At 42.8% G+C, this 25,989-nt stretch overlaps 1 long non-coding RNA gene across 2 annotated transcripts in view; it reads left to right on the top strand.

The window, feature by feature from the left end:
• The window catches only part of LOC140707456 (uncharacterized), a 296,261-nt gene that overhangs the window by 244,744 nt on the left and 25,528 nt on the right, over window positions 1–25,989 (top strand). For both annotated transcript variants that reach the window (XR_012087540.2, XR_012087541.2), the window contains exon 2: window positions 25,425–25,579. This is a non-coding gene — a long non-coding RNA (uncharacterized LOC140707456). The remainder of the gene's footprint in view (window positions 1–25,424; window positions 25,580–25,989) is intronic.

The raw sequence follows: 25,989 nt of genomic DNA, 5'->3' as shown, positions 1-25,989 counted from the left end.
TCCAGCATACCATTGATAGGCAGGTGACGTCATCGCAGCCGTCACAGAAGCCTAGAAGATTTCAAAAAGCAGTTTTCTCTTGGCCCTCAGGGTGCATCTGAATTTGCCAAAAAACCCTTGGTCAGATTGGTGCATGTTATGAAATTGCACCGTCCTATGGTCTCAATCAAGTCATCCAGGCATGGCATGAGATATACGTCAGCCTTGGTTACATGGTTTAGCTTTCGGTAGTCTACACAAAATCAGATGGGGTGATTATCCCTGCCTTTAGCAACCCTTGGACCTTCTGTCATGCTTTCTCGACATAATCCCCAGTGATCCTATAAGGGGTAACAGCTATGGGGCTGGCCTCCCTGGTCTCAATTTGGTGGACTACCCCCTTGGCTTTCTCAGGTTTATTAGTGAAAATGGTTTGGTATTTTTGCATGATCTCCACTACATGGGGAAGCCCTGGGAGACCTCCTGGGGGTCCGATTGTGGCGGCAGAAAAGGGCGGGAAATTTAAAATTGCTCCCCCTCCACTGTGATCAGACACTCCAGGAGGTCTCCGATGGTGGTGGTGAAGCCCTGGGAGACCTCCCAGAGCTTCCCCACTGCCATTGGAGACCTCCTGGGGGTCCCCTGCCGCCACAGTTGGACCCCCAGGAGACCTCCGGAGACCTCCAAAGGTGCCGATCACGGTGGCGGGGGATGCACAGGAGGTCTCCTATGGTGGTGGGGAAGGCTTGGGAGACCTCCCGGGGTTCCCCCATTGCCGCATTCAGAGGCAGCGGTCACCCAGCACCAGGAGGCTTGAGCTGGCCAGGTTTCTTTGGCCACTTCCCTCCTTGCTCGCCTCCCACTCACTCCTTGCCACCTTTCACCATTTGAATTTGCCACCATGGGCCCACAGAGGATGGCATGGAACAAGCGGAAGGCAAGCCGGGAGGCAAGCAGTTGAACCCAGCCAGCTCAAGTCTCCCAGCTATGGGCAACCGCTGCCTCCACCGTGGCCAGGGTGAGTGGCTGAAGCACCCCAGCCAGGCTCAAGCCTCACGGTGGCGATGGTCATGGAGGTGGCAATCGCAGCAGCAGGGGGCCTCCAGGAGGCTTCAGATGGGGGATGGGTGAGTGCTGGTTTCTTTTTAAAAAAAGTTGTTCTGGGTGGGTTTTTTGAGGGTAGGTTTGGGCTGGGGGGTATGTTTCTGTATTGTTTGTGTGTGTGTGTGTGTGTGTGTGTGTGTGTGTGTGTGTGTGTGTGTGTTTTGCAGTCCCAGCATGGTACTTGCAGTGTTTTATTTTTAAATTTTTTTGTATTTTTTTCTTCCTCTGGAATGCATTAATCAGTTTTCAATGCATTCCTATGGGAAATGGTGCCTCGACCTATGAACTTTTCAATTTGCGAACATCATTCCAATATGGATTAAGTTCGTAAGTCAAGGTACCACTGTACCTGAATCTGTTGGAACTGAACTCAGGTCATGAGCAGAGTCTTGACTGCAGTACTGCAGTTTAATCACTGCACCATGAGGTTTATGTGTTCTCTCACACAACTGTGCTTGCCCCATGCTGTTGGCCTAGTTCCCACCCAGCACAGACTATTTGCTGCTCCAATATTCCTGCCAGTGCTGCCCAGGATATTTGCCCACTCCCCATCGCTACCTGGCATTCCCTATTGGCATTCCTACTGTTCAGGGTTCAATTTGTATGTCCATTACAGTTATTTCCTAATACCTAGACACTTCTGGCTATTAGTGTGCATTCTTTTTTGTTTGACACAATCACTATGAAGGGACACAGGAATAGCCTTTTAAAATTCTTTACTTTTTTTAAAGGAGAAAATAATGACTATATAAAATTCACATTGACTGTAATAGAATTCTAGATATCTAGAAATTCGGAATTTTTAAAATACCAAATGCTGAATCCAAATTTCCAATCTGAAGTTTGGTCTCATGCACATCCTTACTTTTAATTACACTGAAATCCTGATTTGAAGGATGCAGCAGGAAAGCTTTTGTTCATCATGCATAGACATAATGATGTGCAGCAGTGCTTAAGGAAAGCCCACCCTCTTTTATTTAAAAGTATAAGAAATCCCAAATGGTTTTTCTATATGTATTTGTGTGCATATCTCGAGGGGGGGGACATAAGGATTCACTCCTCTACATGCATAGCTCAGAGGAAGTCTTATTCAGTTCAATGGGACTTACTTCTGAGTAGAAACATATTGGATTTCATTGTAAGAGACTCTGTGTGAGGCTGACAAGAGGTGCCAAGTCTGAGTATTTCTGACATTGGATTAGCTCCCATTAATCCAACTTTAAGATCTACGCAGACTCAGTCATTCATAATTATAGGAGTCACACAACCCTTCTTATGCCTGCTGAACCACAGAAAAACACTGGCCATCTGTTGTTTTAATGGAGGATTAATTTCTAGGAAACACTAGTGTCCAGTATCAAAGCTAAGCTAACATGCTTACATCCTTCTTTGGCCTGTTCTCTGGGCAGCTGTTGAATCTCTGTCCAAGATAATAACTCACAAACATATCTTGTGACTGAGCCAACACAGAGTTAGAGTAATACCATTTGTTTGACAAACTGTAGGGCTTCTGAGAATTACAGCAGATTTGGATCATGACTCAATTGACGGGTCTGACATGAAGTTCTGCATGAACCAGAAGCCATCCTTAGAGATGTTTGGCAAATATATGACAGAAATCCAGCTTTCCAAATATCTCAGTTGCTCAAGAGTGGCAGGAATTGAGTCCGTGTGACCAGAGAAATGGAGACATGCGTTTGACTTATGACTTAAGTCCCCTTTACCATGTCTCTATTGCCAATTTTGCTTCACACATTTCCCCTGATGTCCTTCTTTCTTTGTTTTTATTTTTACATTAGAGAGCATTCACTAATGTGCTTAATGTGTTTAATCCAGAATTCTGGCACTTCACAGTGTGTAGTATATAGAATTACTCAAAGGTATATTTGACCTAAGATGGAGGAGAAGACTCTCTGCCCCCTAGCCCTAGCCTAGCCCATTGACATGGTAATCTATGTATCCATCTTTGACCTTTGCCCTCCCCAATACTTTATTCTAGTTTAGGGAAAAGAATGCCAGGAGTTCCATATTCGGAAGCTAGCTTTGCTCCATGGGGGAAAGCAAGGGGAAACCATGTATACGTTTCAAGAGGCTCTTAGTTTAGACAGGTCTTCGAGTGACATCTGAGTGAACCCAGCTTTGCTCCCAGCTGGCCTTCCATATCCTGGGAAGATAAGGAGGTAGTAAAGCAGTGCCCCTGGCCATAGGACTCAATGGAAGCTCCAGCCAATCCTCAGGAAGTTAGAGAATATGACTGTGCCCCTCATGTCACAAGTATGGCCATAACTTCTTTTTTTAAATGCTTTATTATTTTGTATTCGCGAAGGCTTTCACGGCCGGGATCTAATAGCACTGGCGAAACGTTAGGAAGAACAACCTTCAGAACACGGCCAAAGAGCCCAAAAAACCCACAACAATGTTTTATTATTTTCTTCTTTACAAGGGTAGGGCAGGGTAGGGGATAACTGGGAGAAGGATACTTTTAGAGGGGGTGGATTTGAACAAACACAATATAAATCATTATTTTCATAATAATTCTAAATAATCCCTTCTAAGAGTAGTTCCAGATAATATACGAGAATAGATACAATATATAAGGAAAATCCAAATTCAGACCTATATTTTGTAATTCTAATTATTAATTATGTAGCTGTTAATATTTATCTAGTATTTAAAAGTAACTCTTCCTATACTATGATTGTATATCAGCCTGCCATTCTATTTTGTGATCACATATATAGTGACCACCAAGTTTCCCAATGCTCCTTTTTCTGTTTTTTTTTATTCAGCTAGTCTGTTAACATATTAATTTTTTCAGTTCCCAGTATTCTTACTATCAGTTCCTGTATTTGCGGTGTTCCAGACTCCATCCAGTGTTTCACTGATACTATTCTTGCCACTGTTATTCCTTCCATCTTTTATATATTTCTTATCTTGCATTATTTTTAATATTTTATTCCTATATGTATCTTCATTCTGGATTTCCAGTACCTTCCAAATTCTTGAGATGTGTGGAACATTCTCCATCTGGATTCGGATCATTGATATTTCATATTGGTTTTGACAAATTTCCATCTTTCTTAAATCTTCCTGAAATTCTGTCACTTTCTTCTCCATTTTCTTTGCTGTTTTTACTGTCCTCTGTAATTCTTGATTTTATTGTGTTACCTCCTCTTTCATTTGGCTCAATTGTGGGCTTATGTCCTCCTGTTTCTTAATAAAGTCTGATACTTTAATTTCCAAGGTTGAGATATCAGACTTGATCTCATCAAACTTCTTGTCCAAATGAGCTATCTGTTGATAATGCTCATAAACTTCTCAAAGCTTTCTTTTGTTAGTAGAGAAGACTGGGTTTATTTGTATACATACAAATAAAGACCTTTATCTGTCAGTTCTTCAATATTCTTCCCAAATACTTGCTTTTTCTCCCTCCCTTTTTACACAGGTTTAAATGATCTAGCAAATTAAGGGTACATATATATGAAAAGATATAAGGAGCCAACAAACCCAGTCACAAATCAGTCAACCAGCAGATAAAGATCTCCCAATGTATGTTAAGTCAGAGAAAAAGTCAGCATTATTAATAAAGAGAAAATTTTTCCAAAGAGGATGCAACCTAGGTATAATGAATATAGTCCATGTAGCTTCACTTCAGATATCTATTTATGTCTAAGTTTGGAGAAAAAGAAAAGAAAAAAGAGAAAGAAAGAGGTAAAACTGGTGGGTTCAACATTCTGGGCAGCTTTCCAGACCTTGAATAGAGGGAGATAAGGTTTGTGGAATATAAGCTCCTGGAAGAAAAGAAAGAAAGAAAGGTCTCTTCCAGCGTCGTTACAGATTTTCATAAACTACAGAAGTTAAAATAGTAAAAATAGTAAAAATAATAAACCCCAGAAAAAATTATTCTTTCAACTCCTCCTCTATCCACTCTCAACAAAAGAAATAAAATCAAGAAGAAAGGAAATCAAACCCCAGTCTATTCCTTTTTATAATCCAAGGTGTCACTCCAAACCTGAATAATCTTCATTAAATAAGCTTCCAGTGGACACAGGCAACTTCTGAATTGTCAGGATTGTTCTATAATATTATATTCTAAAGAAGGGGATAAACTGAAATTTTGGAGAGCAAGAGGGATTAAGGAGATCTCTTAGGTGTTCGAACTCCCATTGATATAGCTTGGTTTTAATATTGGTTTTAATATTAAAATTATATGTTTACTATTATAACATATAATTCCAAATTGAAGAGTGATTCTAATAGGATATCAATAGATAACAGTTTAGAATGGATAGATTGTATCCATTTAGGGGGGTAGGGGTCTTTTAGCAAAGCATATAGTAACGAATCTGAGGGTCTAGTTAAAAACAAACAAAACAAATATTTAAAGGTGAGAGTCCAAGCTAAAGTTGAGGGGAGATGAGTCCCTAATTCAAGTAGAATAGAGGCAAGTCGGATGGAATTTGGGAGACCAAGTATCTTCCTAAAGAAGGAGGCCACTAAGCAGTTGAGGTCAGAGTGGACCGATGCAATCCAAACAGGAACTCCATATAATAATTGTGAGGGAATTTTGGTTTGGAATATATGGACAGCAGCTGGGATGAATTGATTGCTGGCAGAAAAGTGAAACTTGGTGAATGCTCTCTTGAGCAACTGAGATGTGGATGAAATTACTGCTTTTTTTAATGAGACCAGTTTAGTTTGTAGTGTAGGAGGATCCCTAAATACTTAAAGGTTTGTACTTGGTGATATGAGTGGGGACCAACTGACCAGAGAGAGGGGGACCAACGTTTAGAGAAGACCATAATTTTTGTCTTGTCTGAGTTGATGGTAAGATGATTTAGCGATCAGTATTGTTGTAAATAGGTAAGGGGACAGCGTAAACCTAATTTGATGAAAGGAAGACCATATCATCAGCATAAAGGAGGACAGGAAGAGGAGTCCCGTTAAGGGCTCGGGCAGAATTATCAGAGTTTAAAAGGGAAATCAGCTAGAAAAAAATTGAAAAGCAAGGGGGTTAGGATACATCCTTGGTGCACACCATTTAAAACAGGAATCCTATCAGTTAGGACATCTGAGTTGGGAAGACAGACTTGGCTAAAGTTAAAAGCATGAAGATGGCAAAGCAAAAACAGAAGACAAGGATCGATTCCCCATTTGGAGAGCTTTTCCCATAATAGACTTCTATTAATGGAATAGAAAGTGCCCTTAAGATCAACAAAGGCAACACAGAGATTGGAATGATGGCAGATGGAATATTTTTCAGCTAAAAAAAGATAGTAGAAAAACATGATCAGTAGTGGACGCACCAGCACAAAAGCCAGTTTGTTCCATTCCAGGGAGATTTTGAGACTGCACTCAATATAGGAGTTTGGTAAGAAGGAATTTGGAGTACAATTTACCAATATTAAAAAGAAGACTTATCGGCCTATAATTACCAGGTTTGGAGGCATCACCTTTTTTGTAAATGGGAATTATGACAGAAGATAGCCAGGTTTTGCGGATTTTGCCAGTACTGTTAACTAGCGTAAAAAGCTTAGCAAGGGGCTCAGCACACCAATGGGGGTTGGAAGTCAAGATCTCAGAGAGAAAATTGTCTGGGCCCAGGGCTTTATCAGATTTCAGAGTATTGATGAGATCTAAGACTTGATCAGTAGTGACAGGGGGGCAGTTGGGGAGATTGAGGGGATTCGGTGAAAGGGAAGGGAGGGGAAGGGAACTTGTAAATAGCTCTGAAAAATGATCAATCCAGGTTTCAGCAGGGATAGAAGTAAATGAATTTGAGGGGGCTGGTGAAATGGAACAAGAGACTATAGACCAGAAAGGCTTCTGGTTGTGAGAGATGCTTGCCTGATGTAAGAGGTGCCATTTGTGTTGCACAAATTGGTGGTTTTTTATATCAAATCAAGGCAGAACAGACTTTATGAAGAAAGAAATTGTGCTGTAGGGAAGCGAGGGTTAAGTGTTGGCGAATAGAAGAAAATAAAGATCTAGTTAATTTTTTTGCCTTCCAACAGTCTGTATGAAACCAAGAATGAGAATGAATAGTGGAGTGGGGACCATCTGATTCAGGGAAAGGATTCAGCAGGTGATGAAGAAATAAGAGATGAGGATAAAGGAAATGATAAGGATAACATGATAGGAAGGTGGTCACTATCTGTATGGTTACCAATCAGAAAGCCAGAAAGGAAGGAAAAAAGAGGTGGTGAAACCAAGATATAATCGATAACGCTCGAGCCCCTGGTGGAAACATGAGTTAATTCTCCTGGGACGTCTTGTTTGGCAAAACCATTGAGGTTGTTTAAATTATAATGAAGACATATCTCTATCAGAGGGAAGGCACGGGTATTTTTAAAAAGGGTCTTTAGAAGATCTAGAAGAGAAAAACCAGGGAGGGCTTTGCTCATCAAAGTTCTGGCTTAGGTAGAGGGCTAAGACATGATTATTTAGACCTATTCTAGAATTAAGGTTGCCCACAATTAAGAGATGAGCAGAGGGGTAGGCAATGGAATATTTCAGGAGAAGTTCTCCTAGGTCATCCCAAAGGGATGGTGAAGAAGCAGTGAGGGGGATAGTAGGATCTTCAGATGCTTAGTGTAGAAAGGTTTGGAAGTATGAAGAATGAGTCTCAAGAGAGAGTACAGAAAAGGGGAAGGAAGAATTAATAAAACAGTAAAGACTTGCACAGGGGTGGTCTTTTGAGTTAGTTTATAGGCAGGGAGATGGTATGTGATAAATCATGAAATAAAAGGGGGAGATAAAGACCAGGTTTCTTGAAGAAGCATAATATCGTGCGTAGACAGGAATTGAATAAAATCACCGTCGGATGCTTTCCTCCTCCATCCCGCAATGTTCCAAGAGAGGACCTTGAGTGACAAGGTGGGGGATGGTAGGGAAGGAAGGGTAACCGGGAGTCGAGCTAGGGAAAATGGGGAGGGGTCATAGAAATATGAATCAAATTATTGACTGTTGAATGAATTTGGTGATTCATTTTTTTTAATTCATGCTCATCTCTACTTCTAACTCTTGCTGTAGTTGCTGGGATGATACTTTTTCCCTGTGACTTTTCTTCATTTTTTATATCATAGTAGCACACATCCCCTGACAAGCTGAGTTGTATATAGTGTTCCTCTCCCCCTTAGAGGGTTTTATCAGCATTCATCCATAAGGTGGCATTTTCAGGATTGCATTTTTTTAGAGTCCTCTTAATTATTTTAGCATTCTATACACAAACAATTTTAAACCTTGACATTATTTTCTTCAGAAAGCCATCTCTGTCATCACCAATACACCCTAAATGTTCTCAATCTGCATGGTGCTGGTCCTGATTTTTGAGAGCCTTTGAAATATGGTTATTTTTGTGAAACTTACTTTGAAACTAGTCACATATTCTACAACCACTCAAGTTTCCAAACACATTTCAGAAGCAATTCCAATGTGCCACTAATTATCTGGGTTTCTTCACAATTTCCCCAAGTGGATGTATTTCCATATGCAATTTTTTAAAAATTGAAGACCTGCATTAAGAATTTGAAGAAGCAGGAAAAAATAGTGGAATTTATTGTTTTCCCAGTGCTGTATAGAACTATCCATTTTATGGTTCCTAATACCGTGTTTGTACATTTGTTGGGCACTTTGGAGAAAGGAAAAGTGCACAAAACCATGTGTCCACAATGTGCATTTGAAAAAAAAATCAGTGCAAATATGCATTTTATAATGGCGAACAGAAGCTCCAAGCCCTTTTCTTGAAGAAGAAGCTGAGGCAGGAGGGTAGGTATATTTGGGTAGACATTTTGGTGAGGTATTTTTTCTAGGCTGACCTTTGTTTTCCCCGGCCTGCATGATCTGAGGGGGAGGAGTTTCAGCTTTAAATGAGGGTGAGCAGAAGCTCCAAGCCCTTTCCTTGAAGAAGAAGCAGAGGCAGAAGGGCAGATATGTTTGGGTAGAAATTTTGGTGAGGTGTTTTTTCTAGGCTGACCTTTTTTTCCCCTGACTGCATGGTCTCAGGAGGGTGGGGTTTCAGCTTTAAATGAGGGTGAGCAGAAGCACAAGCCTAACGGTGCACAAAATTCTCTGGTTCTATTTTTGACCCTAATCTGGTAAATAGGAAAGCCAATTAGCATTACATATACCTGGGGGGCAGGAGACTTTTAAGTGTTGGATCATATTCCCACACTATTATAGAGCAGGCAGGGTAGGTGGGGCTCGTCAGCCTTGGAAGGCAGCCCATCTAGGAGAAGGAAAATTCTGATTTCAAACCTCCACTACCTTGTGGCTATATCCACTGATGGAAAAGGCTTCAGGAGTTAACCTTGAGGCAAAATCTGGAGCCGGAGTCCTGGAGAAAGTTCGTGTTGTTCTGGCAACTCCTGCAACATCGCTGGAAGCAGTTGTATTGGCTCTTCCCTTTCCATTGGACTATTTCAGCGACATGGAGAGGGGGGATTTGCTGCTTGGATAACAGCCTATCCTCCATATTATTTTACCCAGGCTTCATGCTCTGGACAGGACACTCCAGCTTCGCATACAGCGTCGAAACAACATGGGCAGTAGCAGTTACCAGTTATAAGTTTTTGTTCGATTAGCGTAGAGCATGACGCCAGTGGCTCAACAATCTCTGACACTCTGTCCCTAGATGTCAAGCTGGATAAATGCATTGGCAAAGCCACCACCACGTTTTCTAGACTCACAGAGTATGGCTCAGTAAGAAGCTGATGGCATAGACCAAGATCCATGTCTATAGAGCCTGTGTCCTGAGTACACTCCTGTACTGCATTGAGTCCTGGACCCTTTGTGCATGATATGAGAGGAAGCTGAACACCTTCCATATGTGTTGCCTCTGACACATTTTTGGTATCTGGCAGGACAAAGTTCCAAATAGTCCTAGAACGAGCTGGAATTTTTAGCATGTATACATTACTGAAACAGTGACGTCTACATTGGCTTGGGCATGTCATGAGAATGGCTAATGGTCGGATTCCAAAAGATCTTCTGTATGTAGAATTAGTGCAGGGAAATCACCCCAGAGGGAGACCACAGCTGTGATACAAGAAGGATATCTGCAAGTGGGATCTGAAGGCCTTAGGAATGGACCTCAACAGATGGGAAACCTTGCCATCTGAGTGTTCAGCCTGGAGGCAGACAGTACTTCATGGCCTCTCCCATTTTGAAGAGACACTTGTCCAGCAGGCCAAGGTAAAGAAGCAGTCCAGAAACCAGCAAAATCAGGGAGCTGGACAGGAGACAGATTGTATTTGTCTTCAGTTTGGAAGAGATTGTCACTCTCGAATTGGCCTTCTCAGCCACACTAGGCGCTGTTCCAAGTCCTCCACACAGAGCACGTTACCATAGTCTCTCAAGACTGAAGGATGCCTAATCTAAAAAAATGCATACCCAAAAAAGCAGACATTTTTAAACTGGACATAAATCACTTGCAGCCTGACACAGAAACAGAATGGAGATGGTAGTGGGAAATAGAAAACAAGAAGAATGAACAAGAAGAAGAATGAACATTTTCACAGCCTTGTCTTCCAAAGGTTCTGCGCCTTCAAATACACAAGGACAGTGAGGGAAAACCCACAGTATTCTAGGGATTAGTGTATAAAGGAGAGACCATCTGTTTTCTTTCATCACTACCCTGGATGGTTTCTCTGTGAAGAAGATTGCAATCCATATGAAGTTCATCTTGTACATGCAGGCCATTGGCAAACAGAAATGTAACAGGAGGATTATTTCCTCCTCTTTAAAAAAGTGATTGAATGTAGTTGCATTGTCAATCTGCTTTTCTGCCTTCTATCCTGGAAACAAATCATGTAGAATAGGGCAGTGCTTGCTAGGCTAATCCTTGGATGACTTCACTTTGGTCTACAATCATTCTGCTTGAATCAGAGAAAGAAGAAACCCTTCTGTTTGGTGTATTCTGAAGCAAGGATGAATGAATCAGTATATATTAGGCATATATTAGAAAACATTTCTACTATGTTCAAAGATGACTGATAACAGGCATTTTACTGGAGAAACCTCACCTCTAGCATCAGAATGGTGAAGATATGAAATCCCTCCCCCTGTTGTGCTCTGCATAATTTGTGCAAAATATTTCTAGCATTTCCCCCTTTGCAAAATACTTACAAGCCCAAAGACACAAAAAGTTAGACTGATTGCTGAGAAACATGCAGACCACTTATCCAAACCTTTACTAGTTCATGCAAGAAAGTAGCAGTTATTTTCCCTTTAAATTTTATGCATTTGTGCAAATGTTCAAAAATCAAACCTGCAAATATGTATATATCTCGAAGACTTAAAATGCAGTCCACTCCATTAGGTAAAGCTTTATATATATGTGCCAACTGTATATATTGCAGAGGGTTATGTACAAAAATGTGTGTATTAGAGAATGTTGTTGTGACTGTACATCCCCACAGAAGTCAATTCTTATTTGCCTTAGGTCCCTGCATGTATGCAGAAAACCATGTCAGTTCCATCTCATTAATGAATCACTTTGCATATACAGTGGTGCCTCGCTTAACGAGCACACTGTTTAACGATGAATCTGCATAGTGACGTGTTTTTTGCGATCGCATTGTGATGTTTTGGATAGGGAAAACATCGCATTGTGATGATCGGTAAGCGTTTCGCTTACCGATCTTCGCATTGCTATGTTTGGGAAACAGCTAATTGTGGTTCCAAAATGGCCGTCGGAAGAAGAAAATGGCTGCCCGCAGCATTCTTGCGCCCTGCCCTTGCTTACCGAGGCGGCGAAAATGGCGGCTGTATGGGGAATCTTTGCTTAACAGTGATTTTATCCCCCATAGAAATGCATTAAACAGAGTTTAACGCATTCCTATGGGGTTTTCAGTTCCGTTTAGCGATGTTTCCGGATCGCGACGTTAATCCTGGAACGGATTAACGTCGCTATGCGGGGCACCACTGTATTTTAAAAAATGGACAAATATTTGCATTTATTTTGTACACAACTGTGATAGACACTCCCGGTGCTGCTCCTATCTCGGGCTCAGACCGTCCTCAGAATGTTGTGGGTGTGGGTGTTAAAGAGTAGCTCAATCATTAAAGAAAGAAAAGGCATTGCTGTTGCTGTTGTTATTGTCTTTGTTGTCACTGGGAGAGAAAAAGAGAAGGAAAAAAACATGAGGATTTGAACAGCATGATGCAAAAGTGGAAGGACCACTTGGGAATGTTCAGAGAAATTTTAGAAGATATACAATATTAACAGGAACTGAACACTTGTCAGTAAACCATATGTGACTAGCCTTCACCCAGGCTAATCACATTTAAAATTCTCTTTCTTTAAAAGGCTCACCTTCAGCCACAGATATGCGAACCCGAACAGCTTTACAATGACATATATGAGAAGTTTTTTATTTTAACGTAACAACAGGTAAAATAAAGTTCAGCTTTAAGTTACATGCCAGCTATGAAACATACAACCTCCCTCTTGCAGATACAAAATAACCCTCTCATTCTCTTCAGGTCTTCTTGACTCCACCTCCTGCAGGCTCTCCTGGACTGGCTCACCTCCTGCATTCTTCCAGCCAATCACCTTATTTCTTCTGTTACTTGAAAAAATTGATTAAGGGTTCTGTCATATTTTGCCCTCTTTTGCTTCGTTGCTTGATTGAGAAAGAGAGGTTACTTACCTGTAACTCTGGTTCTTCGCATGCTCATCTGTGAATTCACACTATAGGGTTTAATCTGCGCTTACACAGATGTTTCCAGAATATTCTAGAGCTTTATCATGTGCTCGCCAGGACTGCCCTCCCAGTACACGTGGTCTGCCCGTCCTGGTGATTGTCTCAGTTCCTAAGAACAGCCTGCCACTGCATCAAAAATGAGGCAGACATGACGGACAGAGGGGAGGACAGGCAGGAAGTGTGAATTTACAGATGACCACTCGAAGAACAACAGTTACAGGTAAGTAACCTCTTTTTCTTCTTTGTGGTCTATCTGAATGCACACTATAGGGTGATTAACAAGCTGACTTACTGGAGGAGGGACAGCACAGAAGAGAGTACAGCCCTGCCAAATACTGCATCCATCTTAGTCCTGACATCTAGGCGGTAGTGAGTAGCAAACGGACAAGGGGTTGCCCAGGTAGCAGCCTTACAGATGTCTGGGAGAAGTATAGCAAGAGCCCTCATGGAGTGAGCCTTAATGCCAACAGGAAGAGGCTTTTTGGCAAGTTGGTATGCCAACCTTATAGTTCTCACAATCCATTGAGAGATGGTTTGAGAAGAAATGTGAGAGCCTTTGTGAGGCAGGTGTGGCATGACAAAGAGCCTCTTCAATTTGCAAAAGGAGGAGGTTCATGATACATAAAACATGAGAGCTCGTCTGACATCCAACATATGGAAGAAACATTTGAGGGTCAGTTGTCGGTGATGGGAAAAAGGTAGGTAAAATGATAGGTTGTTTGAGGTGGAAGTCTGATACAATCTTTGGGATAAAATAAACATCTGGGTAAAGGGTTTATCAGGGTGGAATTAGAGGAACGGAGGGTCTATCCAAAGAGCAGCAAGTTGTGAGGCTCTGCGGGCTGAAGCGGCTACCAGAAACAGAGTCTTAAAGCATAGGAAGTGCTCAGATGTGGTAGCAAGTGGTTCAAATAGAGGAAGTGTGAGATGTTGAAGGACAGTATGCAGGGACCATTGTGGAGGTGGAAAAGATTTAGGAGGTTGCGTATTGGAGACACCCTTGAGGAACTGTTTCATGGTAGGATGGTGAATGAGTTGTCAGAATAGGTAAGAAAGGAATGGGAGAACCGCTTGGAGAGTTGTCCGTTTGATTGGAAGGTTGTGTTGAGTTGCAAATTTCTGGAAAGTGGCCCACTTATAAGAGTAAAACTGAATTGTAGAAGATTTTCAGGCATTAGCTAAAATGGTGGTTACTGAGGGTGAATCCTCCACACTGTGAGGTGAAAATTGTGGCAGTTGGGATGGTAGGTGCTGCTCTGGTGTTGAGTAAGAAGAAAAGGGATGGGAGGCAGTCTTATGAAGTCTGTGGAGATGGAGTGGAGTATGGTGAACCAGGGTTGTCTGGGCCACCACGAGGCAATGAGAATCACATTTGAACGGTTGTGACGGATTTTGACTATTGTCTTGAGAAGGAGAGGTATAGGTGAGAAGAGACAGATCAGATTTTGGGTCCACTGAAACATAAGTGTGTCCCCAAGGGAGCTGGGACCTATGCCTGCTCTGGAGCAGTAGAGGGGGCACCTTGAGTTCTGGGACATTGCAAAAATGTCTATGTGTGGGGTTCCCCACAATTCACAAAGACTGAGGAAGACAGACTGGTTGAGGGTCCACTCGTGCATCTGTTCAAGTCCTGCTGAGACAACCTGCTACATGATTGTCCTGCAAAGCAATGTGAAGTGCTATAGGAAAGATATGGTGTTCTAGGCACCACTCTCATAGTTGGGCAGCAAGGTTCAGCAATGGAAAAGAGTGTGTGCCTCCTTCCTTGTTTATGTAGAAGAGCACTGTGGTATTGTCTGTAGTCACTTGTATGGCTGTGCTAGTAATGAGAGGCTTGAAAGCGTGGAGAGCCTTGAAAATGGCTAGTAGTTTGAGGTTGTTGGTGTGAAAGTTTTTCTTGATTTGGGACTAAGGGTCATGAATGTGTAAGCCGTTGCAATGTGCCCCACATTCAGTGAGGCTGGCATCTGTAGTGACTTGAGTTAATAGCTGTAGAGGGGGCGAATGGTCTGCTGATGAAGAGGTTGGCTGGAGTGTCCCACCAGAGAAGTTGAGCTGATAGCTTGGGTGTAACCTTCAGAAGCTTGGAAGGTGGGTCTGATATTGGATTGAAGAGGGAGAGGTACCACGTTTGCGTGTTCTATGATGGATATGGTGGAGGTGATAAGGCCAAGGAAATGTTAAGCATGATATGCAGTGACCAGAGCATAAGATAGCGTGGAGTTTTGTTGCCTGTTCTTGAGACAAGAAGACCCGTGCCTTTTGAGAATCTAGAGCAGCACCTATGTAAATAACTCTTTGTGCTGGAGACAGTATAGATTTTTCTGCGTTGACTTTGAGGCCCAGATCCACAAGAAGAGAAAAAGTCACCTGTATATCTCTTAGGGTTTGAGGATGTGAAGGAGATACAGTGGCACCTCAACTTACGAACTTAATCCATATTGGAATGGTGTTCGCAAATCGAAAAGTTCATAGGTCAAGGCACCATTTCCCATAGGAATGCATTGAAAACCGATTAATATGTTTCAGGGGAAGAAAAAATTTACAAAAAAATAAAAAATAAAACACTGCAAGTCCCACACTGGGACTGCAAAAAAACCAAAACAAAACAAATCCAAAAATAAATATTGGGGCAAGTCCCACGCTGGGACTGCAAAAAAAAAAAAAAAAAAAAAAAAAAACCAGAAACATACCCCCCAGCCCATACCTACCCTCCAAAACCCACCCAGAACAACTTTTTTAAAAGAAAAAAAGCCTCCTGGGGGTCCCCCACCACTGCAATTGCCGCCGCTGTGAGGCTTGAGCCTGGCCGGGGTGCTTTGGCTGCTCGCCTCTGGCCGCAGCGGAGGCAGTGGTCACTCAGCGCCAGGAGACTTGAGCTGGCCGGGTTTTGGCTGCTTGCCTCCTGGCTCGCCTCCCACTCACTTTGCACCACCCTCTGTTGGCCCATGGTGGCAAATTCAAATGGCGGAGGGCGGTGAGGAACGAGTGGGAGGCGAGCTGGGAGGGAAGTGTGACAAACCCAGACCTACTGGGATATGTCACACAGTTACACTAAGCTGCCACCAACCATTCCCTTTAAGAAGTCACACAGACCAGGGATGGATTTTTAAACAATAAAAAGAATAAGGTTTATTTAAATACACACAGGGAAAAATAAACAATCAGGTGAATAAAATAAAGTAACGTGGCTTATTCTCACTCATACATACACACAGTTTGGTTCACACAGAACCCTTAACTTGAAGCACAGACCCTGAACCTATCAGTTCTGGCTAACCAACAGACACCTGAACCTATCAGGTTGGTACTCTGACACACAGTAGTACCCTGTCTGACACACAGACTACCACAACAGCTTCTTCTTCCCAGCTGCTGCTTCGTCACAACCCAGTGTCTCTCAGCATCTCTCAGTGTCTCTCAGTGTGTCTCTCACCACACAGGCATCACATATTTATACAGTACAGCCCCTCCTCCTGATGTCCCGCCTTCCACTCCCCATAGGATGGAACTTTCCCTCCAAACCCATGACAGACAGGTAACATCAGTGCTGTTATGTAACACCTCCCCTCTTTATAAGTTGTTTTGTAGGGGGAAAGCTAACGTGCTTTTCACCAAAAAAACAACCTGAATAAAATACACAAAAACAGTTATACATACCATATTATACTTACTTATACTTACATTCTAAGTTAACCATAGCAATTATGCATTTAAACATTTACCATATACATTACATCAATTTACCTTTATTCATACAAACCAATTCAAAAACAGGTACATTTTACTTTTTGTCATCATTATATACACATAGTCCATGTTTCTTTCGCCGTCTTCATTCTTCAGGTCTTCTTGATAAGGCGTCAGCAACACAGTTCACTGACCCTCTGACCACCTTCACTTCAAAGTCATAGTCCTGTAGGTTTAAAGCCCACCTCATAAGTTTGCTATTGTGGGTTTTCATTGTCTTTAACCATTGCAATGGTGAATGGTCAGTACACAGAATAAAATGTCTTCCCCAGATGTAAGGCTTGGCCTTCCGGAACGCGTAGACTATGGCCAAACACTCCTTCTCCACGGTTGCCAAATGTCTCTCACCTTTTTGAAGTTTCCTACTCAGGTAGGACACTGGATGCTGGTCACCATTCTCATCCTCCTGGCAAAGAACTGCTCCTACCCCGCTGTTAGACGCATCGGTGTAGATGATGAACTCCCGGTCGAAGTCTGGAGCCCGCAGGACAGGATAGTTGATTAACGCCTCCTTCAACCTCTGGAACGCCGCCTCACAGTCGCTGGTCCACGGGATGCGGTCATCAGCCGTCTTCCTCGTCAGATCGGTCAGCGGAGCCGCAATCTCGCTAAACCTCGGGATGAACTTTCTGTAGTAGCCCACCAACCCAAGAAATGATTTGACTTTTTTCTTGGTGTTGGGTCTAGGCCAATCACGAACAGCTTCTATTTTGGCCTCCAGGGGTTTTATCACTCCTCCCCCTACCATGTGACCCAAGTATTTTATTTCTGGGCTACCCAGCTGACACTTGCTGGCCTTTACTGTTAGCCCTGCTGCACTTAACCTCTGCAGCACTAACTCCAGGTGTATCAGGTGATCTTCCCAGGTATTACTGAAGATCCCTATGTCGTCAATGTAGGCCACTGTAAAGTCACTGAGCCCTGCCAAGGTCTGGTCCATCAGCCTTTGGAATGTGGCTGGTGCATTTCTGAGACCAAAGCTCAGGACTCGAAACTCATAGAGACCAAAAGGGCTGCAAAAGGCAGTCTTTTCTTGATCCCTGGGATCAATTCTTAATTGCCAATATCCCTTTACCAGGTCCAATGATGAGATGAACCGACAACCCCCTATGGTTTCAATCAGGTTGTCTAGCCTGGGCATTGGGTAGGCATCAGGAGTGGTTACACGGTTTAATTTCCTGTAATCGACACAAAACCTAATGCTCCCATCAGGCTTGTCCACAAGGACTATCGGAGAGGACCAAGGACTAGAAGAGGGGACGATTATGTTCTCCCTCAGCATCTCGTCCAGCTCCTTCCGCACCTTGTCCCTATAGGGTCCCGTTACTCGGTATGGGGATACTGCCTGCGGGGGTGCATCCCCTGTGTGGATCCGATGCATCACTCCCTTCACTATCCCCGGCTTGTTGGAAAACACCTGTTGATATTTACTAAGCAGCATTTTTAGTTCTTGCTGCTGGTCTTGGGTGAGTGCAGGACTGATCTTTACCTCCTCTGGGTTGTATTTTACTTCCCCTCTACCCTCCCAGAAGGGTAATTCAGCTTCCTCACTCTCAGCTGCTTTTATCGCAAATAAAACCCTCTGTTCCCCTCTGTAGTAGGGTTTTAGGGCATTCACATGAACCACCCTCCTTGCTTGGTTCTCCTCCTGCTCTATTAGGTAATTCAGGTCTGACATCTTGGAAATGACCCTATATGGTCCTGCCCATTTGAGCTGCAGTTTATTCTCTCTGCAGGGCCTAAGCCAAAGCACTTCCTCCCCTGGGTCAAAGTGCCTCTCTCTAGCTTTGTGGTCATACCATGTTTTCTGTCTGACCTTCTGAGCTTGCAGGTTTTCTGCTGCCAGCTCTAGATTTCTCCTTAGGTCATTCATCAAGGTGTCTATGTATGTCACAACGTCCTGTGGGCCATCCTGGGTGATCTGCTCCCAATTTTGTTTGATCAAATCAAGGGGCCCTTTCACCCCTAGGTGTGCAGCAGACATGTCAGAGTGACCCCTTTGTAAGATCATGGGGCGATACTTTTCAGGTACCACCAGCTGACTTCTGATCCCACCTCCCCCCTTTGAGACATTCCCCAGGGTTTCTCTATATAAAATCCCCTTTTTCTCCAGAAATCTCACTGGGGTTTCAGGTGTTAGCTGGGCGTCAGTCACCTGTTCAAAACACTTTTGGAGAGTGGCGTCTGCCTCCTGCTCCTGTCCAAATCTGCTGTCCGTGGTTAAGGTTTCCACCACAGCTTCTGAACTCCCCCCACCTGCTTCCGTCTCTGGCTCATCATTACCCCCCTGAACTGTCCCTGTGGTGGCTTGTGAGCGTGTAATCCCTAGCACCCGTTTCACATGTTCAGCCAGGTCATTTCCCACGAGCACGGCTGCTGGCAGAGTAGATGAAATCGCTAGCCGCCAAACGCCCCTCCAGCCTTGAAAGTTGACAGGTACCTCAGCTACTGGCAGAGAGATTACCTGCCCCTCAATCCCTGCCACCTTTATGCTCTCATTTGGGATTATAAACTCCCGAGGAATAATATCTGGATGGCACAGGGTTACCTGGGAACAAGTGTCCCGCAGCCCCCTATACTGACGGTCAAGTATTCCTACGTCCACCCCTGCTGTCTCAAACAACTGAGAATCTGTTTTTATCAGCAAGCAGCGCTTTACCTCCACAAGAGGACCATTTTCCTCAGCCTGATCAGCAGAGGTAGCTGTTCCAGACTGAGTAGCCATGGCAACAGGCTCCCTCAGTGACACTGAGCCTTGCTCTTTCTGGACACAGAACACAGCTTTTGGCTTGGTCCCACTAGCATTCTGAGGCACCATTCCTTTTAGCTGCTTTAATTTCTCACACTCTGAGATTAGATGACCCTTTCCCTGACAGAAATAGCATTTTCTGGTGTATTTTGATTCTCTCTCATCTTGTTTTGGTTTTCCCTCCAAAATCTGAGGTCTTTGTTTCATGTCTGAGGGCTTCCCTTCACCATGGGCCCCTCCCCCTTGCTGGCTTTTCCCTGGTCCCTGAGAGTACTTGCTGTAGGTTTCTTTGGGTTTACCTACAGATTTCCCCTCACCCAAGGGCTTTCTTATTTGGGAAATAAAATCTGCGATCTCTGCGGCTGCTGCCACAGACCTCGGTTTCCTTTCCCTCACTTGGAATTTCAATTCCCCATGCAGGACTGAATAGAACTGTTCCAGTGCTATCAAGTCTTTAAGCTGCTCATAGGTCTCTATCCCCTCCTGAGATAGCCATTTCCCAAGCAGCCTCACCAATTGGGCCCCCACTTGGGTAAAAGTCTGTTCTGGCTTTTTTGTGAGGGACCTGAATCTTTGTCTCAGCTGCTCTGCATTTATCCCATGTCTGGCAAAGACCAGTTTTTTAAACTCTGCAAAATCTTTCATCAGTTCCTCAGGCATCTCGGCATAGACCTCAGCCAGGCTACCACTGATTAAAGATCGCATGATGGTCATCTTCTCAGTTTCCCTCACTGAGAAGTCCACAAACGCTCTTTCCACTAAGGAAAAGAACACCTCAGGACAATCTCCCTTGTGGTACACAGGGAATTTCTTCAGGTCAGCTTTAGACAGTTGGCCTCCCTCAGAATCCCTATTATTATTATTGTTCTGGTTCATCAGTTCCAGTTTTCTTAATTCAAACGCCATTCTCTCTCTCTCCAATCTTTCCTCCCTCTCCATTCTCTCTCTCTCTAATTCAAATTGCCTTTGTTTCTCTCTTTCCCTTTCCTCCATTTCAATTTGCCTTTCCCTTTCCTCCCTTCTTTCTCTCTCTAATCTTTCCTCCACTTCAAATTGCCTCATCCTCAGTTCATGCTGTTGGGCTAGGAGCAATTTTCTGAGTTCTGGGTTCTGCTCTCCTGTGCTGTCACCTTGCACTGAGCCAAATTCATCCTCAGAACCTTGGTCAATCTGGGGGTCTTTCACTTCACTCATTTCGGCCATCTGGCTTCGAGTCAAGGGCATAATCCCCCCTCAGAACAGGCTGCTTTAAAAGTCAAGCCTCAAAATAAAACGACCACTTTTTTCCTTCTTGCCTCAGAACCAGCTCTCCCTAGAGATTGCTGCTGTTCTTCAGCACTAACTTGCAACAGTATCGAGTCAGAGCCTACCCCCCTCTGCTGGGCCTCTCAGCTGGCAAGCTAGATCACTGTTGCTACGCAGTTTTGCCTCAGCTTTTTTCCCGCCAAAACTAGGCTGCCTCAGAGCACCTTAATCTAAGTCTCCCCAGTTGGCACGTTCTTCTACTAGCGCACCTCCCCGTGAGGTACACCTAGAAGATTACCTACGCGCCTCAGACTGTCCCTGACTAGACCCCCCTTGCTCTGGGCACACTTGCCAAGGCTTTGCTGGACCACTGGACAACTGGACCAGTCGTATCCCACACGCTGGACACCAATCAATGTGACAAACCCAGACCTACTGGGATATGTCACACAGTTACACTAAGCTGCCACCAACCATTCCCTTTAAGAAGTCACACAGACCAGGGATGGATTTTTAAACAATAAAAAGAATAAGGTTTATTTAAATACACACAGGGAAAAATAAACAATCAGGTGAATAAAATAAAGTAACGTGGCTTATTCTCACTCATACATACACACAGTTTGGTTCACACAGAACCCTTAACTTGAAGCACAGACCCTGAACCTATCAGTTCTGGCTAACCAACAGACACCTGAACCTATCAGGTTGGTACTCTGACACACAGTAGTACCCTGTCTGACACACAGACTACCACAACAGCTTCTTCTTCCCAGCTGCTGCTTCGTCACAACCCAGTGTCTCTCAGCATCTCTCAGTGTCTCTCAGTGTGTCTCTCACCACACAGGCATCACATATTTATACAGTACAGCCCCTCCTCCTGATGTCCCGCCTTCCACTCCCCATAGGATGGAACTTTCCCTCCAAACCCATGACAGACAGGTAACATCAGTGCTGTTATGTAACAGGAAGCAGCCAAAGAAACCTGGCCAGCTCAAGACTCCCAGCACTGGGTGACCACTGCCTCTGATCGCGGCGGCAGGGAACCCCCAGGAGGTCTCCCAGGGCTTCCCTGCCACCATGGGAGATCTCCTGGGGGTTCCCTGCCACCACGTTTGGTGCTTTCGGACGTCTCCGGAGGCCTCTGGTAGGCCCAGTCTAACCCCCGGGAAAGCCTGAAGGCAGTGATTGGCGGCGGTGGGGGACCCCTGGGAGGTCTCCCATGGCAGCGGGAAAGCCCTGGGAGACCTCCCTGGGTCCCCTGCCACCATTGACCTCCTGAGGTCCCTTTTCCTAACCATTGTGGTGAAAGAGCAGCCTCTTCACCACCAACGGTTTGAATGGAACAAAAAAAAAAGGCAGGGGAAATTTGAATTTCCCGCCCTTTTCTCCTGCCTTTTTTTCATTCTTAGGTTGAGGGTCCGTTTGCAAGTTGAAGCAAATTTTTGTGAATGGAGCCATTTGTAAGTAGAAATGTTTGTAGGTAGGGATGTTCGCAAGTCGAGGTTCCACTGCACCATCAACCAATCATCAATGTAAGGGAAGATGGAAATTCATTGGGTGCGGAGGTAAGCTGCTACTGGAGTCATGCATTTGGTGAAGATCCATGTAGTGGTAGAGAGCCTGAATGCAAGGGCTCTGAATTCGTAAGCAGTGTGTCCTAGTGAGGATCTGAGAAATTTGCGGTGATCTTGGCTGATGGAAATATTTATTCATTTACAAGATTTTTTTATCTGGTTGATGGGATTCTCCAAGGCAGAAAAGACAGTGTTTGTGTCCATTGGAGAGGGGAATCTTGTTTGGGCCTGAAGTGCACTGTTTAAATGGAGCCATGGGTGCCATAAAAGGGGAAGGGGAAGGGAAGGGGGGAAGGGGGAGATGGTCAGAAAAAAAAACAGCTCAAAAAGTCTCTTACTGTTTCTGCTCTGTTATTTTACTCATAGAAAGAGATGAAAGCATTGACGAACGGAGAGCTCGTTGTGAGATGAAACCTCAATGACGGCAAAAAAGAACTGAGGCAATTGCCAGGATGGGCGGATCACGTGTACTGGGGGGTGGTCCTGGCAAGTACGTGATAAAGCCTAGACTATCCCAGAAACCTCTGCACAAACACAGATTTAACCCTATAATGTGCATTCACAGAGAGCACAAAGAAGAACCTTGGAATGGTTCTTCATAATGAGCAATGAACCATGGAACATACATTTATACAATTCACATTTATACAATGTATACAATTTTTACATATTTCACACATTTTTAACATTTAATTCTTACATATCTATAATCATACTTACCAGAATACAATCTTATGCCAAATCAGCATATAAATAATACATTACCTTTCATTAATCTTACTGAACAATGATTCTATATGTAATATTATTTATCATACTTTTTCAATACATTTTTTTCACTTACCTGTGAAGATTCTCAGTCATCCAGGTGAGGTTATTTGGAAGTTGAGTCATCACAACTGGACTTCTTTCTTATTAAGTAACACCACATACCCGTGCACTTCAAACCCACAAACACACTAAGGAACAGACTCATCCACCCTAAAGACCAGACACCAAAACACAACAGGAGCAATATAGTATATGTGGTCTAATGCAAAGAGGAGCATTCAGAGTGGTACATTGGAGAAACCAAACAGCGACTAAACAGGAGAATGGCTGGGCAAGGTTTTCCAGATGTCAATGGAGTTTCAGGATTTGCAGTCACTGGAGCTGCTGACTCTGCCATTTTACCATTGCAAGTGGCACAATCATTTCTTTTTCCTGAAGCTTTCTTCCCTGTTTTTGATTTAACCACTGCTTCTCCTCTTTTATTTCTTTTAAACTTTCCCATAACCTTTTGAATGAGAATTGCTTGCACCATCCTTCAAAGGTTTTACAGTAACTCCTGTTATAGAAGCTGTTGGAGGGGACTTCACTTCTGATATGGTTTTCTCTTCCTTTACAACAGCAGATGGTTCTGGAATGTAAAGCAACCTCCTCCCAAGTGGAGCTTTGACAATTTCAGAATGAGATGTAAAAGCTTTTCTATATTTTGGAAGGGTCAGAATATTCAAATAGCTTGCAGGTAAAAATGTGTGACCATAATCTCTAAAGCCAGGATGGGCTGTAGCTATGCTGACATGGTGTTGCAGCTCATTGTCTGTGATGCGCTGGTGTAGTTCCTGTTTTGCTTTTGTATAGCCCATTAACAAAATAGCACTTTTCGAGAGGCCCAAATTATTTAATTTCTCATCCATAGATCTTTCCTATCTGGACTGAAACTTATCAGTTAGCACTAAGGAAGCCAACCCCACAGGGGTGAAGAACATTTTTAACCGAAAATTTAACTTAAGTATCCATGTCCAAGACTCTATCAACATCTGGCCTGTTTCTAATCATAAAAATACATTTGGTACACAACTTGGGAGTCCAAGAATAGTTCTCAGAAATTTCATTTGAGTGGATTCCATTGCAATAAAATTTCTGTATCTATACTACTGTGCACCACATAACATCTCTGCTAACACCTTGGCACTGAAGACCTGTATGGCTGATGGTATATGCTGACCTCCTTTTGCAAAGAAAAAATGTATGAGTGACTTAATACTTCTCTGAACATTTGCAATAGCACTGGATAATTGAGCCTTCCAAGATCCTGAGGACTGAAAGATCACACCCAGATATTTATAAGATTTGACTTGCTCAATTGGATGGTCATTTATTTGCCATTTATGAGTGATCCACTGGATTAATCAAATGGATAAAGACCCCACTGAGTAGCGTATGGTGACTAAGGCCATTTAAGCTAGCAAAGGCCCCTCAGGTCACTAAAGGATGACAGTATAAAAAAAGAGTTCTTCTCTATTTTGTAAGAGTCTTTTATATATATACTGTATATTTTAAATTCTAGCCGTTTTGGTACTTGTTATATATGGTTATGAAGATGCTGTTTTGTTGACTTCTTATTAGTTTTGTGTATTGACTCAATGCTTTAATGGCCTTTGGCTAAAATTTGAATAAAATTCAATTCAGTACACATACAGCCAGCACTTTCAAGACACATCAGTATTTTACAGGGGGAAATCCAACAGAAACAATATCACAGTTTTAATTACCTCATCTGAAGACCCACATGAAATGTGCATATATTATTATTTGTACTTACGTTTGGTAGAAGCTGGATGACCAAAGTGGTCAAAACAATAAAGACTTCTTCAGAATGAGATGAGCATCTGACGTGTGATTCTGGAAACTCTCATGGCTCAAGCAGCCTTTTGAGATAATCAAAATTGTCAACATCTCCACCTCTTTCCCTTTCTATCACAGTATTACCTGTATTTTGCATAATTTTACTCAAATACTCAAATCTGAAACAAACTCAGTTGGAAATCCTAATGTCATAGATGTTTACTAAGGATTTAGCCACTATACTTGTTTCTATATTACTGCCCATTCCTCTGTTTTAATCAGACTTCGAACCCACTGATATCTATGAGTGATGTTCTGTACTGATGTTTTCTTCTTCAAGCTTCTCCAGTATAGTTTCTCCTTTATCTATTTTCTTTAGCTCATCAAAATAAATTCCATGTTTAATACTGAGTTCTTCTATTTTTAAATCCCTCTCCCTGTAGCCTTTACTGATTTGCTTATAATCAATTAATCTACTTTGTTCAGCTCTGAAAATTAATTCCTGCCTTTTCTGTTTTAGTATATAAAAGTGACATCACTTTACTATGCCAAATGTCATAAGCTGCTTTGATATTAAGCTTAGTTGTGATTTCATTTTGACTATAATTAGCTGTCATCACAGCTTTGTCCCAAAATTTATTTTGTAATTGAGTATTGACTAACATGCATCTTGTCATTTCTAAACTACCATATTTTTCTATTTAGAAGATGCTTCCATTTATAAGATGCCCCCCTTTTCTAACCCCCAAATTAAGAAAACATAGCTTTGAATATTCAGCCTCTGGGCTCAGAACGCTCTGACATGATGACTCCCTGTTGAATCTGAGCACTGCCTACCTACAGGCTCCACCTCCAACAAGGTATGTTCCAATTGGTTTGTACAGCATCAGCTGACATCAGTTCCATAAGGCTCATGATTGGAGGAAGCTTAGTCTCCTGATTGTAGGAAGCTAAGCCTTGTGATTGAAGGAAACTTGTTTACAGAGGCAAGGTACAGGCTGTTTTGTTCTGTTCTCAGCTTACTTCCATGTAAAAGACGTCCCTCAATTTTTAGTGTAATGATTTTAGCAAAAAGTAGTGTCTTATACATGGAAAAACATGGTATATCTTATTTTGCTCTCTACTGTTTTATTTTGTGCATGAGCATAAGCAACTATTTTTAATATAACACTTGTTGTTCTTTAATATAGTTTTTCATTTTCTGTGAATTATATTCACCACCATTGTCCATTAAAATTGCCTTTGGTTTTCTCTCAAATCTATTACTGAC

This window comes from Pogona vitticeps, chromosome 5 (assembly GCF_051106095.1).
Source record: "Pogona vitticeps strain Pit_001003342236 chromosome 5, PviZW2.1, whole genome shotgun sequence".
NCBI lineage: Eukaryota > Metazoa > Chordata > Lepidosauria > Squamata > Agamidae > Pogona > Pogona vitticeps.
Note: the sequence above shows the minus strand (reverse complement) of the source record. Positions and strands in the feature narration are given on the sequence as shown.